The sequence below is a fragment of the Elephantulus edwardii genome, unplaced genomic scaffold, assembly GCF_000299155.1.
Source record: "Elephantulus edwardii isolate Elephantulus edwardi_28Jun2011 unplaced genomic scaffold, EleEdw1.0 scaffold00116, whole genome shotgun sequence".
NCBI lineage: Eukaryota > Metazoa > Chordata > Mammalia > Macroscelidea > Macroscelididae > Elephantulus > Elephantulus edwardii.
This window is the reverse complement of record NW_006399866.1, coordinates 2,484,817-2,501,192: the sequence shown is the minus strand read 5'-3', so window position 1 is coordinate 2,501,192 and position 16,376 is coordinate 2,484,817. Positions and strand designations below refer to the sequence as shown.

Sequence of the window (16,376 nt, the reverse complement as noted above, 5' to 3'; positions counted from 1 at the left end):
TCTGGTTAAATTTATTCCCAAGTATTTAATCTTGTGATTAGCTATTGTGAAAGGTATTGTTTCTCTTAGTTCTGGCTCTGTATTCTTTTTGTCACGGTAGTTCTAATCATTCTATTACTCCTAGCAGCCTTATGAGGAATGTTAAGCATTATCCCCATTGCACAGATGAGAAAACTGAGTCTTAGGAAGGCAAAGTAACTTGCTTAAGGTTACTCCAGAAATATGCAGTATGCCCAGATCTCAAGTATGGCACTAACTTCCCCATACTGAGTCTTCTGATAGCCTTGGAACCCCCATGTCCTCTTGCTGATCAAGACCCAGGTCCTGCCAGTGAGGGACTTCTCCCCGACCACCTGTGTCCCTAGTTCTTGTCCTGAACCCCCTGCAAGGCCCTGAACAGGGCCCCTCTCCCAGGCCTCCACTTCTCAGGACATACCTACAGACCCTAGTCCTTGTCTGAGCCACACAGCATTGACCTGGACCAAGCTGTGGTGCATGTGAGCCAGGAAGCCTTTGAGCATCTTGTGTTTCTGAGAGACATCATGTTTTAATTGGAAGGCCCGTTGCCCTGCCACCACATCCCCCGAGGCAAGGAGAGCATCAAGGCTGGAAGAGGGAAATTGCTGGAGACAAGAAGTAAAAACGCACTCCTCCAGTTTCACTGGGAAAGGAAAAAAAGGGCAAAGATCTTATGCCAACAGAAAGTGGGGCTGTTGTTTAAAGAAGTCTGAGCTGTTGCAGGGAATTCAAGTCAGGGTAGAGCCTTGCTCAGAGGGAAGTGGCCTTACTTAAGGGGTTGGCTTCTGTCCAGGGAGATGTGAGGGGCACTCCGAGATACCCTCCTTTCTACCCACTGCTCATAGATGCTTGTTGAGCACCTGTTTTGTGCCACGCCCTGTGCAGGTGTGGTCCCTGCTGCAGAAGAGACATCTGGGCTGCATCATGGGTCTGACTTGGTTGGTTGGGAAGTTTGGGGAAGGCTTGAGGATGAGTTTGATGCATGAATAATTTTTGTTACAATCACTGGGGAGAAAGAAGACCGGCTCATGGGACTGTGGGTGATGGAGGCTGATGTTGTGAGACTCGCGAGCGACAGGCCAGGATCCCGCAGACTATTGGAGGAGGGTACTGTATATGCCACGGACTGCCAAAGGAACAGATGTACTTTGGAAAAGGTGCAGTCAGAGGGTTCTTGGAGTCAAGAACAGTGAAACTTCACCTCTCACACTCTGAACATGTTGCTGTAAGAGGACCTTCCTTGGAAAAGGATAGCATGCTTGGTGGAGGGTTGACAAAAGAGAGGGAGACCCCTAACTAGAAGGACACAATGACTGCAGCAGTGGGCTCAGGTGTGTGCCAGAGGTGGTGAGGATGGCACAGGATAGGAAAGGATTCAGATCTGTTGTTCGTAAGGTCATTATGAGTCATGCTCCATTTGATGACAGCCAACAACAACAACAGCGAATGGAAATTGTCAGTGGTCCAGATGTCCAAACTGTCACACCACTCCATCATCTCTGACAGCAGTTCCTCCCCTGTCCAGTTCCCCAATCCTGTCAATGTCCTTTGAGTTCTGCGGTTTTCTAGAAGGTCTCTCTTCATGGGAAGAGGAGGGTCTAAGAACCAGAGCCAGCATTGAGTTAACCAGCCCACCACCTGCAGGATGGTTGTGGTCAGAGGACAGAGAGGCATTACAGGAGAGTCGACCGAGCTGCCATCGTAGGTAATGACTGCATGTCACACACTCTATACCAGGGCTGTGCACAGGACCACAGAAACCCCGAGGTGGGTGAGCATTAACAGAGCCATTCACAAGTGTGGTGTCCAGTGGCAAATCCTGCATCCTGCATCCTCTGAGGGATCGAAGGAGCTTGGGGTACTGTAGGAGAGTCAGACGGTGTAGTCCGATAGTTGACATGAGAATGGCTGGTGTCATCATCATCATCGTCACTGTGATGCTGACAATCAGGACCACTTACTGTGTACCTACTGTGTGCTGAGGGAGCTCTGGTGGCCTAGACTGAATGAGGAGTTGTCCTGCCAACCCAAAGGCACATGGTTTGAATCTGCTAGCTGCTTCTTGGGGGAAAAGATGAGAAATAATATCTTTCCATGTAATTCACAGCGTCTGAAAATCCACTAGAGAGTCAGCTAGGAATCGACTCTGGCTGTGAGCTAAGTGAGCTCTGCGTGGATCATCTCATTGTATCTTCCTAGATTCCCTAAGAGGTGGGCAGCCCTATCCCTCCTTTTTCTACATGAGGAAACTGCCATCGAGAAAAATTGTGAGGACACAGGAGTGCCAGGCTCATGTCTACCACATCCTGGCCCTGGGCACCCAGGTTGGGCTCACTGACTTTGCTCAGCTTTTCCAGACTCAATGCGATAGGCATCATAATAATAGTATCTGGAACTTGGGGTTCACAGAAGCTTTGAAGAGATCAAGCAAGTAGCCCCCAGTAGATGCTCAATAAGCACCAATTTCTTTTCTCTCTCACTCTTGGGAGGAGGACAGAGGCCCAATTCAGGACCAGCAGGCCCCTTTCACAGATGGTAAAACCGAGGGAGACGTTGCCTAAGGTTCCACAGGAATAAGAGCTGAGATTAGAAACAGAACTCCAGGTCCCAGGAATTGGAGTGGGCTTTGCTGGTACCTGTGCTCTCCAGCCCCAGTGCCTCCTGTTGGAACCCAAACCCCTATGCCCTGACCCACCGCCCAGCCTCACGTTGTGGCCCGGGGTCGGTCCCCTCTCCAGGAAAGCAGTGTCGGTGTGCCACAGCCCCGGTCCACTTGCCGACTGGGCCTGACGGCAGCGGCTACTGTGCAGAAACAGGCATCTTGCTTTACTGTACGTGGCACAGATTGCAACCATGTATAATTTCTTGATAAATGCCATTTAGAGAGCACAACACAACTATTTTTATTATGTGGCATTTGAGGTTAAGAAATTCAAATTAGCGATTAATTGCAGCTTCTAGAATGTCTGCAGATAAGGTGGGTTGGAGAGCAAGATTGAGAGATTCAGAAATGCTCCAAAAGAGATTACAGATGGTTCTCTCTGCATATTTAAGACTCTGTGTATCTTTCTCTTTCTCTGTCAACTGGTCCCTGAACCTTAGCAAAGCTGGTTTAGACAGGGTTCCTGCCCTCGTGGGATGTTGATTGTGATACTGGCTTCCTTCTCTTCCCAGGATCTTGACGTCTGAGGGCCATCAGAGAGGCTCTGCGAGGACACGGTAGCCCTGGGGTTTGTGGAGCCGGATGGCAGAGGGAATGAGTGGAGCTAGGGGCCTCATGAAAAGAAGTGAACGTATCAGGTTTACCTCCATCGGGTGCCAGCCCCAGAGGCTTCACCCTGCACCCTCCCCTCCCTCCACTCCTCCAAACCAGAACCAGATGGGAGTCACAGCAAATAACGGGTCTGAGGACAGACAGGTGACAGACATGGGCTGGAAGTCCCAGTCAGGGAGGGTGGGAGGAGAGCCAGGTGGCCCATCCAGAGATGCCTAAAGTAGTATGTCCCTCTGGCCCCAGGAACCCCTCAGAGCCCACTGTGGAGGAACCTTAGGGCTCCGTAGGGCCTGCAGGCAGCTTCCTGGGCTTTCTGGGTGTTGTGAGTGAATGTTTGCTGCATTCTTCAAAATACAGAACAATGGTGTAATTGGGAGGGGGGCTGCCGTCACCTCTTCCCCCTTTCCCAGGGGTACAGGCAGGCCCCTGAGGAGGAGAGACATGGGTCAGGACAGTGGCAGCTCTAGTTGGTGGCCAAAAAGGTCTGGTGCCAGTGACTTCCTTGTGTGCCAAGGGCCTCAGGGATGGGAAGTCCAATGCCAGGCCAAGGAGGCAGACTGCCCCCTTTTGTCCCCTTGCCTTGTTTTGACTAATGATGAGAGCACACCATGAAACGTGGGAATAATGACAGCACCTACCCCTCAGGTGTGACGGGGCAGATGCAGTGAGAGGAAGACATTGAACCAGCTGCTGCTGCTGCTGCAGTTGTTGTTACTGTTACTGCTGTTGCTATTATTAGCAGCATATGTCTGGGTCCTGGAAGGAGGCACAGCTGAGTACCCTGCCACACCCTTGGAAGCTTCTGGTCCCCAGAGACCCCTTCCTCTCCCCAAAATGGCAATGAGGAGCTGTTACAACCCAAACCAGCTCCATATTAAGGCAAACACTCCATCCCTCCACCCGGCCCCACCCTGGGGTGGACAGCCCTGGAGGGGAGTGTTCTTTCTTTCCCGTTGTCTGTTGGCAACTGCTCGAGGAAGGGTGGGGGTGCACAGGGTGTCTCCACCCCTCCCAGCAGCAGCTGTGCCCCACCCTGGGGGGCTGCTCAAGTGTCAGCAGTCTCTCCCGCCCTCCCAACTCTGGCAAAAAGAAGCCTGGGCCACCGGAGCAGAGTCAGGCGCAGCCCTGAAGGAGGGGCTGAGTCTGCGTGGCTTCCAGCTCTGCCAAGGAGACCAGAGACATGGCCCCATCACCCTTCCTCCACCCAGGGCCTCTATTGCCCTCCACCTGTTAAAAGTGGTTGCCCTGGAGGGAGTTAACTGCCCAGAGACTCCTGCATATGGATAAAATATCTCCTCCCACTTTAGAGGCCCTGTTGTTGTAATGTGGCGTTGAATTGACTCAACCCAGTGACCCTGTGTACAACAGCTCTGAACTCTATTCTGTCGTGAGCCAACTTCATTATCTCTGACACACTTACCCCCCATTACATCAGTCACTGAGTCAATCCATCTCATCCTACTGTAGACTGAAGGAGCTCTGGTGGCTTGGATGGCTAAAGGTATGCCGTTTGTATCTACCAGCTGCTCTGCAAAAGAAAGATGGGCTGTGTCCTCCCATTTGATGTATTGTTGCCTCTGAAAACCCACTAGAGGGTCAGCTGTGTGTTAGTTCTGGCTCTATGGCCATCCATCCATCCATCCATCCATCCATCCATCCATCCATCCATCCATCCCTGTGCTAGGCTTCATTACTGAGACATGCCCAGAAGGGAGACAGAGAAGCAGATGGAGTACAGTTGAGTTCAGTTAGTGATAATGAGACCACAGGAGGTGAGCAGCCCCTGAGCTTCTTTGAGGACTTAAGGACAAGATTCCTACAGGAAGTATTATCTCAGGTGAGAGGTGAAGACTTAGTGAAGTGAAGAGACCGAGCTTAATTTAATACGTGGGAAAAGCCAGAGGGAACAGCTTGTACAAAGGCAAGAGGTAAGGGTAAGTGGTGTGGTGTTTAAGAACAAAAGGAGCTGCTAACTATAAAGTCATTGGTTTAAATCCACCAGTGCCTCCAGGGAGAAAGATGGGCAGTTTCCTCCTCCCTTAAAGATTAACAGCTTCTACCAGAATAAAGAAGTATCAAGCTGCAACGAAAAAAAAAAAAAATTAACAGCTTCTGAAACCTGATAGAGATGACTTCGTGTTGGAATGACTTGATGACAGTGGTAAAGAACAAGAGAGGGTCATTGTGGCTGAGGGAGTCTAGTGGCGTGTGGGAGCTACTAGCTGAGGCCCGAGGGGAGCCAGTCCTCATGCTGGCAACTGGGCTGTGGTCTCTGTGGTCTGGTGTGTTGCATCCTTCCCTGGGTCTTGCTGAGAACCAGGGTCTGGACTAGAGTAAGATGTATGAGGCACTGGATGGTCCAAGGTACCACACTGGGTGGGGTGGGCAGGGTGCGCACTGTGCCGTCCAGCGCCTGCTGAACTCTGAAGCCCCTGCTTTGTAAGAACCTCAGGGATGAGCTTCATGGTCAGCTTCCCTCTGGGAAAGCTCTTATGTCTTGACTTTTCAGTGGGGGGCCTTGGTATTAGGTCCAGTGGGGACCTTATGAAATCATCTAATGCAGTCAGCGGCTCCCAGGTGGGGATTAGAGCTGGTTTAGGGGTGAATTTGGCAGACGTCCCTGACCCATTACAGGCTCTTCCTCCTGTTTGAATTGGCGCCTGTTGAGGGATGACCGTTCAGTGAAGCCCCCAGTAAAGGAGTGGAAAGGTCCCATGGTGGTGGGCAGGGTGACTCCTTAAGCTGTCCTCTTTGAAGCCTGTGTGATGTGGGCATTCAGTGTGGAAGGAGAGGGACAAGCATGGGCCCTGTGGCCTGATAGGGAGGTCTGCTTGTATAGCTCACCCACTCTGGGAAGATGAGAGGTGGGGAAGGCACGCTGGTCAGCCATGGTGATGCTGTGTCTCTTGATCACCTTTCTGGTGTCATTTCACAGAATCCTTGCAGTGATTGGCTAAGGGATTCTCTGTCTCATTAAGGAAACAGAGACACAGAGAGATGAAGCACCTTGTCTAAGGTCACAGAGCCAGGAAGAGGTAGAGGCAGCAGCCTGACGTGGGAGCCCCATAGCCCCTTTAGGTTTGACTCACTATAACAGTGGTAGGCGTGGGGTGATAGTGAGGTTTGAGCAGGGAGGTAAAGGCATATGGACTCTGGCTGACATCTCAGCTGAGTGACTTGGAGCAGGGCATATCAAGTCTTTGAACCTCAGTTTCCCCATTTGTAAAGTCAGTGTCAATACCCACCTTGGATGGTTTATTCAAGTCAGATGGCAGAGGGCTTTGAGGATAAAGAGCCCCATGATGCAAAGGGGACTGTTTGGCTCTATGTGTGCGAGCAGCCCCCTTAGTTCCTAAGAACCTTCACCCACCTTCCCTCCCCACTTGGACACATAATAACATGTCAAGTCTCAACACAAGTCAAGGTCCACTTGGCTGTAAAGGAGAAAGCCCAGGGAGGCCACACAGTGTGTGTTCCTGTGGCTCTGACAAGGTCCTGAGCATGAAGAAGCACTGGAAACTTGGGAACTCACAGCCTAGCAGGTCCTGAGCAGGGCACCATCCTGGGATGTGAGGATGCTGAAGCATGTATGTGCACTGGAGCCATAGACCCTAGGAGAGAGCTTTTTGAGTCAGTGGGGTTTGTAGGCTAAGCAGCAGCTAGTTGTTGGCCTTCTTCCCCAGGTCATGCCATCCTCTGACTGTGGGGGTTTGGGCCGGGCATTCTCCTTCTGTGGCTGTAAATGTCTCCTTTGTAGAATGGAAGGGAAGGTGCCTGCTACCAGGGAGAATTTTCAAAAATTATGGATGTAAAGGTCTCCTGAGGACAGAGATGACGTGTTCTTGAGACAGAGAACATGCCACATTGTTGCTTTCAGACACCTGGTGTAGCAATGCCCCACCCCCTAACACAGGCAGATGGACCTGTATCCTCTACCATCCTTTCTCTGAGCTTCCAAAGCTCTTATATCTTCAGTAATAAGCTAACCTTCTTGTGCTTGACTCCTGACCCTGCTACTGCCTAGCTCTACAACCTTGAGGAAGCCCCTCATCCTCCCTGAGCCTTGGTTTCCTCCTTTGTAAAAGGGGATACGTGATAATGTGTGTCTTCCAAGGCAGTAGGAGAACAGAGATGGTACTTTCAGTGAGCTGCAAAGCATAGCAGTTACACGGGTTGGTAGAATGCAGCATCATTTCTCATACTCTCACAGTGCGCTGCTCTGTTCAGTCATTCGAGTTACCAGCTTTAACAACCTTGTCGTAGGCTTTCAATTTGCAGATGAAGAAACAGGCTCCTTTTGGATAAATGGCCTGTGACCAGAGAGCTGGTTCTTGACCCCAGGTTGGTCTGATGCCCCGAGGTCAGGCATTTGGTGTTGTTGGTGAGTGATTCCCAACCTGGCTGTACATTAACGTTACCTGGGGAGCTTTTATCTCAACAGCATGGACATAGCCATATCTCACCTCCACTAACTCCACAAAGGAGAACTGTGTCCATCAAGAACATCCACAATATACAGCCAATTCCCATAAGGTGAGACGTGGCCCCTGTGCCCCAACACTTACTTCTAGTCATTCCAACACCAATCCTACTGCTCTGTTGATGCTAAGTGCCATCTAGTCAAATATGACTCATAGTGACCCCACAAACAATAGATCCGAACCCTGTTCTATCCTGTGCCATTCTCACAATCTTTGTCACACTCGAGCCTAACCGCAGCAGTCCCTTTGTCAATCCAACTAGTTGAGGGTCTTCCTTTCTTTCGCCAACCCTCTACCTTTCCAAGCATGATATCCCCTTCCAAGGAATAGCCTAGCCTAGCAGCATGCCCAGAGTATGTGAAATGAAGCTTTGCCTCCAAGGAACACTCTGGCCGCACCTTCTCCAAGACATAGCTGTTTGTTCTTTTGGCAGACCATGGGATATTCACTACTCTTCTCCAACACCACAACTCACAGTCATCAATTCTCTTCCGTGATCCTTATTGATTGTCCCGCTCTCAGATGCAAAGCAAGTGACTGAAAAAATCATGACCTGAATCAGACACAACTTAGTCTTCAAATTGACATCGTTGCTTCTAGATAAAATGGACGGGTCACTGGCTGCTGACTTCCCCAGTGCACTACATTTCCTGATTTCCTGACTGTTGTTATCAAGTGTATTGATTGTGGATGCAAGTAAGATGAAGTTGTTGACAGTTTCAGTCTTTTTTCGATCTATCATGATGTTGCCTATTGATCCAGTGGTGAGAATTTTTGTTTTCTTAACGTTGAGGTGCAATCCATATTAAAGGCTGTGGTATTTTGATCTTCTGCAACAAGGAAGCGCTTCCAGTTCTCACTTGAAGTGAGCAAAGTTGTGTCATCTGCATAACTAAGGTTATTGTTGATTCTTCCTCCCATATTAATGCCACATTCTTCTTCATAGAGTCCAGGTTCTCAAATAATTTGCTCAGTATACAGAGTAAATAGGTATGCTCTACTGAGTCCAAAATCCATTGCAATAGCTACACAGACCTCAAAGAATTTGGGAGTTTATTAGGGAAGTTAACAAGTTACAACTCAGGTTGGCAACAGGATACAAGTTCTCAGTAAGGACAACTTCTTAAGCATAATTATTGGATCTTCAGCCTTCTGCCTTGTGACTGTATGCCAGTGTCACAAACCTCTCTTAACCTTGCCCGTTATGGTATCTCCATCTACTCCTAGATCCCAAGCCCTCCAGTAACCTTGGGCGTAGGCCCTTGCTTCTGACTCTGTAGGGCAGCAGTTCCAGGCCAGCTCTCTGTCTCATGTCGGGTCTCTATGACTGCTGGTACACTCTTGTAGGTCCTGGTGTGACTGGCCTCAGATGGCTCACAACTGCATACTCTGCTTCTTCTTCCTCGTTGGTTGTGTGATAATTTCTGCCACTGAACCTACTCAGTTGAAATCTGGCAGAATGGTCAAACTGACTAATCCTTTCACAGATAGACTAACTACAAACCCTGTTTGTATGTTTCCAGCCAGCCAGGTGGTGAAAGTCAAAGGCAGTAGCCTGGCAAAGCCATTTTGAACAACAGATCTACTACACCATGAAACAGACTTTCTGGAGAGTAGGGCTGGGCCTGTAGCTTTACCGCTGCATCCCCATCAGCAGTTGCACTGTATAGCCAGAGCAGGGGACCCCAGCTCCACTCTGTTCTTCTGGCCCCAACCTTCTTACTTAGCCCATCTGCCCACTTGGGCCCTGTGTTTTGGGGGTGCATCTCCCTGACAGTTGATATAAAAGCTGCATATGTTGAGCTTTCCCCAGTACGGCTTTTAAAGAGTTTTAGTGCAAGATGATGATATTCTCTGGATCATTCAAGATTTTACCAATAGCATCTCTCAGTATCAAAACTCAGAGGTTGAATTTATTTTTCAGTTCTTTCAGCTTGAGAAATGCCAAGCAAGTTCCTCCATTTATACTCTCCAAACCCAGCTTTTTGCACATTCAGTTATAATACTTTTCTTTGTCTTCTCAAAGCTCAAAGCCCTTTGAAACTTTCTGTTCATCTCTTTCACTTCTGCGTTTCTTTGTTTTGGCGTTTTGATGCCCTAGTGCAATTTTCAGTCTCTTCTGTAATCCTGTAAATTCTGTAATTTTTGTCTTTCCTTCTCTTTTTGTAATAATCTTTTGCTCTCTTCATGGATTATATATCACTGATGTCATCACATAACTCATCTGGTCTTTGACAATTAATGTTCAATGCCTCAAACCTGTTCTGGAGATTATTTTTAAATTCAGGTGGGATAGACTCAAGATCATATTTTGGATCTTGTTGGATTGTTTTTATTTTCTTCAGCTCCAGTTTGAATTTACACATGAGTAATTTATAATCTGTTCCACAGTCAGTACCTGGCCTTGTTTGGACTGCTGAAATTGAGTTAAAAAAAATCTTGCTAGTGAAAGTGGAGTTGAAATGTTTGTTGCAGATGATCAGAGACTACAGAAATATGGGTTGCAGCTCAACATCAGGAGGATAAAAATCCTCATCACTGACCATGATAAAAGGAGAAGAGATTGAAGTTGTCAATGAAGCATCCTTGGTACCAGCAGTCAGGCAATCAGGAGATATATTGCACTAAAAAAGTCTGTTGTAAGGGACTTTTCCAAATTACTGAGGACAAATGATGTCCTTTTGAAGATTATGTGCCATGCTGCTGAGAGCTGGACAGCAAATAAGAACAACAGAAGAATTGATGCCTTTGAGTTGTCATGTTGGATAAGAGTACTGAATATCTCACAGACCTACAAAAAACCCACACAGATACGTCTTGGAGAACGTGCAGCCATAATGCTTTTTAGAAGCAAGGATGATAAAGCTTCATCTCACATACTTTGAGTATGTTACTAGGAGAGGCTGGCCCCTTGGAAAGGAACATCATGCTTGGGAAGATAGAGGTTCAGTGAAGGAGAGGAAGACCCTTGATGAGATGGATTAACACACAGTGACTACAGCAGTGGGCTCAAGTATATCAGAAATGAGGATGGCACAGGATAGGGCTCAAATCTTTTGTTGATGGAGTTGCTATGAGTCATTCTCGACTCAGCAGCATCTGTCAACAACAACAATGCAAAATGGATTGACATGGTGACTGTAACAGCGAGTTCGAGTGTGTTGAAGATGGTGCTGATGGCACAGGATAGGGCTGGGTTCAGATCCATCTTTCCTACGGTTGTTATGAGTCACAGTCAACTCAGTGGTACATAACGGCAATAGTGATGCAACATTTATATACTCTTCTGTTAACTAAAAGGTTGGAGGTTCAGATCCTCCTGGTAACTCTGCAGGAGAAAGGCCTGACAATCTGTTCCCACAAGGATTACCGCCTAGAGAACCCAGTGGGGCAGTTTTACTGTGTCACATGGCATTACTGTGAGGTCAGAATCAACGTGTGTGTGTGTGTTTAAACAGAAGTACACAAAGGAGCTTTGGCTTTGGTGGCGTGGTCTGTAGGGAGTTAGTTGCACTGCTAACTGAAAGGTAGTGCCTCTCTGATGGTTCGGATCCACCTGTGGCTCCACGGGAGAAAGATGTGTGATTTACAGCCTCAGAAAAAGTGCTGGAGATCAGCTATAAGTCAGTTCCACCTGTACAGCAATGAGGGGTTTTTTTTAAAAAAAAAAAAAGAGAGAAAAGGCATACAAGACAAAGTTGTGATGTCATAGCTTGATGACAGTATTATAACTACAACCTTGTAGGAACTGACTTCTGTATTGCACACAGGAGCAATTTGGTATTTACAGGGACTTTATACAGTACAGTATGGCATGGAATGACATAGAACTACTGCTCCCATGAATAACAACTGTTCCTATGAACAGAACGTAGGTATTGTCTCCATTTTTTAATACATCAAGAGAATTTGGATCATTTTTCATACCACTACTTAGGCTGTGAGTTGGTTGTGATTTGATGGTTCACAACTACAGCAACTTAGGCCCCAGACAAGGGTTTGCCTCCAGGCAATGCTAGATTGCCATTCATTTGTTTCCTTTAAGAGGAGCTAAACATAATTTTCTTCAACTGCATTTCTTTTTTTTTTTTCTTTCAACTGCATTTCTATAACTGAGATGGAGCTTCCCAAAAGGAGTGTGTTGGTGGACAAGGGATGGTGAAGTGGTGACACATGCACCGTTATTCCACACCTCGTTTGGGGAGTGGAGGCCATGTCCCCACTCTTTTTCTCTTTTTCTGCCTGAGTTCTTGTTGTGCCATTGAACAAGTCACACCTGTCAGAGTTCACTTTCCTCCTCTGTTGAATTGAACAAGTCACACCTGTCAGAGTTCACGTCCCTCCCCTGTTGAATAAGAACATTGTGAGGGGGTTTGGATTGATAAACACCCACTGATCTTGTCAAAATTCCTTCCTGAACCCAAAGAGAACAAAGCTAGCCAAGCAGGGATTCATCGAGTCCTCTTTAAAGCAGTGTTCCCAGCAGCCCCAGGTGATCAGAAGTGGTGGAGAGACAGGGGTGGAGGTGACCCTGGTAGCCCCTGGTCTGAGCACTTGCTAAACAACTTCTGATCCTACTTCCTCATCCATATGATGGAACTGATGATGGTACCTGTTTCCAAGGACAGTGATGTTGGAACTTACTTACAGCTGACACTCCAGCAGGTTTTCAGAGGCAATAAATCACACAGGTGGAGATTGTCCATCTTTTTCCAGAGGAGCAGTTGATAGATTTGAACCATGGCGCCTTTGAGTTGGCAGCGCACAACTTTACCACTAAACCACCAGAGCTCTCTCCAAGATTTATTATAGGTTATGAGACAGGGCAGTGGGGGGTGAGGAGGCACTCAGAATCAGGGTACCTGTTGTGCTGTCTGCATGAGGCCATGTGGCTGTCCAGGTCTACTCTTCATCTGCCCTTAGCCCACCCTCTGCCCAGCTCAAGTTTCCAGATGAAGGGAGCTCACCATGGGAGAGGAAATGGTCATGCTACACATAGGCTATGTGGTCATGAGGTCATGGAGAGGGCATGGCACCCACAAGTTAAGTTTTTGGGGTTACTAAAACAGTTGTGGATTCTCCAATAAGCAAGGTAGCATGAGCTTACTTGCGCATGAAAACCCCCGTGACTCTTCACCACAGGCATATGTAAGTCTTGCTTAGTGGATGTTCTGTCCCTGCACCTTCGGGTCGGTTTTGACTCTTAGTGATCTTCCAGGAAGTTTCTGAAGCTGTGCATCTCAATGAGAGGAGACTCCTCATCCTTCTCCCAAAGAGCCACTCCTGGGTTTGAACCCCCAACCTTCAGATTAACAGTGCAAAAAGCTGTAAGCTACACCATTAGCACTCATTTCTAACCCTATCAGGAACTGTGAATTGAAAAGGGGTTTGGTTTTTTTGTTTGTTTCTTTCAGTTTTTATTGTTTATTTTTTTGGTTTTGAAAAGCGGTTTTGATTTTGTAGGAAGGTGTTGTGGGTTGGGAGAAAGACAGGTACCAGCCATATCCAGAAGCAGAATCTTTGATGTAGAGCAAACAACAAAAAAGGTGAAATGATTCACAACAGATTAGTAAGCAAGCGTGCCTGCGTGCTCTCTCTCTCTCTCTCTCTCTCTCTCTCTCTCTCTCCTGCTTACCTTGCTGATATTGGGCCATCTGCCTGCCTCCTGCCTTCTCCTCTTCCTCCTCCTCAGAAGACCAGGGAGAAACTCATCACCCCACAAACAGGAAGCGCTGGGCCTCCTGATGATTCAGGGCCATCCTGGAAAGGTCTACCCTGCTCCCCAGCCCTCAGGTGTAGACAGGACACCTGCCGTCAGCACCCCTCCAGAGGTGTCTGACTAAGTGGTGCAGTGGGTAGAAGGAATGACCAGGGGAGAACTTCTGTGAATGACATCTCTGTACAAAGTGCCTTTGAGAGGAAAGGCGATACAGAGGAGGCCACTGCTGCCCTCCACATTCTGTTACTTGCCCTGAAGGCCACTTGATGAAGTGGGTCAGGGCACAGGCTGTGGTTCTTTCTGTATGCTTGTTTGGTTTGCTTTTAACACAGCCCAGAGCCTCAATTTTGTTTAGCCCCTGATGGTCACCTGCCCTTTGCCCCTTCTGGGACAGCTGGGAAAGGACTCTCCTCTTATGCTGGTGCAGGGCTGACAGCTGGGTTGGGAGCCCCCAGTTTGCTCAAATCCCCCTTCCTGTACCTTGTTGCCTGTGCCCCATGCCCCCATGTGTTTGAGGAGGGGGCAAAGGCCTTGCCAACATGCAATCCTTAACATGGGACATGGCTGGAAAGTAAAAACAGCTCTTTGTGGTTAGTTTTGGAATTCCTGGGCACCCTCACCATGGTCAGTACAGAGCTTATTACCTTTAGGTTGGGACTTTGTAAAAAAAAAAAAAAAGTGTAGATTTGTTCTAAAATCCAGAATTTCTGACAGCCCAAGTTAACAAGCCCCTCAAGTGAATTCAAAAGGTATTAATGGGAAAGTTCTAAACAGAACTCCAGCTACGCCACCCGTGTAAGCAGCTCAGAAAAAAATTTGCTTCTCCCAATTTAAGAGCGAATGGAGCGCTTTGATGTGGCCCCCAGTGTGCCCCACTGCCTTATAAAGTCTCCATAAGAGGGGGAGAGCCAAAACTTAACCTGGAGCCTCCAAATTATTTGCAATTTGCAAGCACATATGCTTAGCCCATAGGGGCTAAAGGCCACAGTAAAGAGAGGGAGAGAGAGAGAGAAAAAGAGGGACGGAGGGAGGACGAAAGAGGGCACGCAAGCGTGCATGGACCAAAAAAGAATATAAAACCCCTAAGCAGACAAAGTGTAGTAAGATTGTAAGATTTTTCTCCTTTAAAATATCCTTCAAGGCTGATTTTTCTGGTGGTTGTCCTGCCTCCTGAAAACAAAGAATAGGGAAGAAAAAAAAGAAAATTTAGGACAGCTCTGACCAATGAAATGTTCTGCAGGAAGGGTGTTCACATCTACACCGCCCAGCATTACAGCCACCAACCACATGTGACTGCTGAGGCCTTGAAATGTGTCTAATGTGAGTGAGAATTTGTGTTTTTACTTTGTTTTCATTAATGTGAACTTAAACCTAGTGAATCAGCCTACTCATTCACTTAAATCTAATGAGCCAGCCATACCTCATGGTAGTGTGGTCCTTAGTAGCCTAAGATTTATTATCATTTAATCTGGTATAAGGAGCTGTTCCTAAGGAGCAGCTCTTTTTTCCAAGACAAAACAAGCCATACACCCTTAAATAATAAAAGTGAGCTTCTAAAGACCAGCATGTCTTTCAGGAACCGACATGGATATGAGGGTGGCCTCATGGTTCCAGGTTTGTGGGTAGAATTCCTAATAAACAGCCACCTTGGATCCCTTCCAAAGGGAAAGGAGCCGCTCAAATTCCAGGAGAGATTGAAGTCTTAAGTCCTCCAGGTGCCTGAACCAGAGGAACTTCCAGATGATTCCAGTTTAGGGGTCTGGGCTGCACGTGAGGAGAAGAGGGCAAGGCAAGGAGGTGATGGGATGGGTGTCCCCAGCCTGAGCACAGGTGGAGGTGTGTTGTCAAATGCAGTTTGCCTGTGACCTCCAGACACATACTCATGGCCATGGGCTAAGATCATGGAGGAGGGAGGAGATTGCTCCTTTCTCCCACAGAGTTGCTGGTGCATTCCAACCTCAGAGAGGTGCCACCTTTGGTTTAGCATCGCACCACCACCAGAGCGTCCTAGGCTCCAGTTATCAGAGCGATATCATGAACATCAGCTCTGAACCTTGCCCTCTGTCCAGAGCCAACCTCATCCTTTCTGACACACCTGACTCCACTGCCCCAGTCACTGGGTCAATCCATCTCACCCAGGGTCATCCTCTCCTGTGCTGACCCTCCACACTTCCAAGCATGATACCTTGGTGTGTGTGTTAACCAGGAGTTGAAAAGGGAGGATGCGGCACAAACGTTAACATCTGGAGTTCAGTAACCCAGCCTAATCCCAGCTCCTGAGAAAGTAACCACTTCCCTCCCTCAGTTTACCCAACTGAAATAAAGATGATAGCAGTGGTAATGTACATGTTTCATAAGGTTACAGTGTGTGAGACCCGTCTGCAAAATGCACGCACTAAGCGCTGCGCATGTAATGGGGCGCCGACCCTAATTGGAGGTTGGCACTGAGCTGGTTTTAGCCACCCCAGCTCTACTGAAATGGGGACCGGGGCAGTCTGAGCTGCAGGGAAGACCAGGACAGAGGGCGAGCGAGCCCCGGGGGTGGGCGCTGCGCTCCCCACCCTCGCGGCGCCCACCCTCCTGCTCAGGCGGCCGCCTTGCAGTCACAATGAGCGGCTTGGCGGCGAGCGCGGGCGCGCAGGGCTGGGCGCGCCGATCTATTAACGTCTGTGTGTCTGGGCCGCGGGTCTGCGGCGAGGCAGGCGCCAGGGGCTCGCCTGGAACCAGATGTGCCGCGGCGCCGCTCTGGCCGCCACCGGCGCGGCGCGCTCGCACGCACGGGCTGGCGCGCACATGGCCGGGCGGGGCCGGGCGGGCCGGGACGGGGCACCCCCTGGATTTAGGGTGGGACCCCAGACCTGTGCATTAAAGAGACACCGCCCTC

The 16,376-nt window shown here is 48.6% G+C and overlaps 1 pseudogene; it reads right to left on the bottom strand.

The window, feature by feature from the left end:
- Nucleotides 1-16,376, bottom strand: part of LOC102872453 — a 47,172-nt pseudogene that overhangs the window by 22,948 nt on the left and 7,848 nt on the right.